This window comes from Etheostoma spectabile, chromosome 2 (genome assembly GCF_008692095.1).
Source record: "Etheostoma spectabile isolate EspeVRDwgs_2016 chromosome 2, UIUC_Espe_1.0, whole genome shotgun sequence".
Taxonomy (NCBI): domain Eukaryota; kingdom Metazoa; phylum Chordata; class Actinopteri; order Perciformes; family Percidae; genus Etheostoma; species Etheostoma spectabile.
In genome coordinates, this window is record NC_045734.1 from 21603216 (window position 1) to 21605920 (window position 2705).

A 2705-nucleotide genomic window follows, 5' to 3' on the forward strand; every position below is an offset into this window, starting at 1 on the left:
TGAGCTCCTGACTGTCCACGTAGAAGAAGGAGCTCATAGGCATCAGTTTAACTTCAAAACTGGGCAGCACTGAAAAATTGGAAACATGTTACTGTGTGTTCAATCATGTAAAAAACATGTAAATATTTTAGGTTTATACAAGTTTTAAATAAAGGTGCAGGTCATGGGGCTCACCATATTCTTTGACCTCAAACTCTGCCGAATAGCTTTGCTGTGGGTTGCTCTGGAACTTCGCCAAAACTTTCCACAGTCCGGGACTACACACACACACACACACACACACACACACATATTCTTTTAATATCAGTATTATACAGAATAAAAGAAACTAATTGTATTAATTCGTTGAATTAATACAACAGAAACACTGAATACTGAAGTTTTAAATTGTTGGCTTGAGTGATGAATGTACTGAGGATGTAGTGAGTCTCTCCACACTTCTTACACTGTATGACTTAGATACTTTTTGTCGAGTAGCTGTCCAAACACCAAATTTGCATCAGCATGAGAAATTGATTGTAGAAAAAACAACATAAACATGTTCAAATGTACTTTGCATAATCTTAAAATATTTAAGGTATTTATTTTTGAAATGAATTAACCTGTTATCCATGGTAAAATGTTAATTCAGCATTAAAACAAAATTTTTAAAATACAATGTATAAAATCTAATTCAAATAAAAGCTGCAAGCAGCGTTGGACGGGCCCTTGCTAATCTGCGCACGTCAGAGTCACTGGCGGACGCCGCTCCTTGCGACCGTGCATTTGCTCGGCACTCAGACAATGCAAAACGTCACCAATGAAATCGTAACTCACTGCTGAGTTCAATGATACCTCACACAGGACTCTACATCATACAGTACATTATCTGTAACGGGGGCGCAGCCAAAGCAGAGCCAAAGAGGTCGGAGCAAACTTTAACCAATAACAAGAGTTCATAAATACCTCACATACGACTCCACCTTAAACGGGTCACCAGTTATGAAAAGGGTCGTGGCTTAGGCGTAGGGGTCAGGCCAAACCATCAACAACAAAGAAGGAACTCTCTGCTGAGTTCATTGACAACTCACACAAGACTCTACCTTAAACTAGTGATGGTCAAATGAAGCTTTGCAAACCACAGTCTTTATTTTCTGAGCTCACTAGATGGCGCTCTTTGTTCAAAGAAAAAGGTTAAAGGAATGACAATTTAGTGGGTTTTCAACCCTTTGTTGAACAGAGATTGCCATCTAGTGAGCTCAGAAAATAAAGAGTGATTTGTGAAGCTTCCTTTGACCATCACTACCTTAAACTGTTGAAATGATTATGATTGTTATGAAAGGGGCGTGGCTTAAGCATAGGGGCTGGCCAAACCACCACCAATGAAGAAGAAACTCTCTGCTGACTTCAGTGACACCCCACACAAGTGTCTACGTTAAAAATAATACTAACCTGACAATTTCAGCAAGTTGGAAATCTCCAGAGTGGATCCCGGATTTCAAAGAGACTGGATCAAGTGGTAAAATAATGCCTTCAGGGGTCTAAAAATAAACAATATTGAACAACCATGAACAGAGAGCCGTGCCAGTTTACAAATTGATTTAGTATGTCCATGCTCCATGTGATGTATGTCTTTTGTCTAAAATTCCTGACCCTGGTCAATGTCTATATATATATTTTTTAGATACTTTTTCAATGAGTAACTCTGCCACTAGATTTATTTTTTATTGCATTTTTTTTTTTACAGTAAATAGCAAGACATGTTTTACTTAAAACATGATAAAGACACAAGGTTGACTGTGTTTTTGTTATTTGGTCATTAGTATGAACATTATCTACTTTTAAGCATTCGTGATATAACCTCATCAATAGGCTTCATCCTCTCAGTTACAGCTGACTATATAACATCACAGTACAATCTGTGCTTGATATAAATTATATTGTATAAAATACGATACCACAATCTCGATAGCAATAGAAGCATCAGTTTGAGTTTCGACATCCCTCTCTACAGGCTCCATACCGGGCGTCACTGCAAACATCCTGAAATGAACTGACAGAGAAAGAAAGAGGTTGATTTTGATGCTAAAGGTTGGAGGAAGTGGTCTCAAATTTGTGTCAAAAATGACAAAAGAGGGATTTGATGTACTGTAATTTACAGTACAATAATTTAATTTGGGAGAAACAGAATTAAGTGTGTTTCTTAACAGTTCTGCAGCTCAGTATTGAACTCACCTTTGCTGTTGGGGGTGTAGAGGGTCTGTCCAGTCCCGAGATGAAGATGTACCCCGGACTGGAAGGACACCAAAGCTCTTTCTTCTCTTCCAGCATCGGTCCAGGGAACTGAGCTTGCAGGTACACATACTGTTTCATCGTAGGATCCTTAGTGAAGCTTCCAGCAGGGATCTAAACCAGCATGATGAGACATAAGCAGTATATGCATCAGGAGTAGGCTGGGGAGCATTATGTACATTTCTGGATTCATTTCTAGATTATTTCTGGTCATTTTAGTAATTGAAGCCAAGTTACAGTAACATGCACAGTCTTATGGTATTTCATTTACAGTTATCTGTCCGAGCGCCTGGAAGTTTTTTGCACTGGTAAGCTTCACAGATGTGGATGCCAGCTTTGTGGTTTTGGTTGGATGGTTCCTCACAATGATCTCAACCGGGATGTCTACCCCGGTGCAGTCTTGACATTCCACAAAGATGTTTTCTGCTGTCCCT

The 2705-nt window shown here is 39.1% G+C and overlaps 1 protein-coding gene across 6 annotated transcripts in view; it reads right to left on the minus strand.

Annotated features, from left to right (window-relative positions):
- Positions 1-2705, minus strand: part of LOC116700184 (complement C3) — a 134518-nt gene that overhangs the window by 40802 nt on the left and 91011 nt on the right. The window lies entirely within an intron of this gene.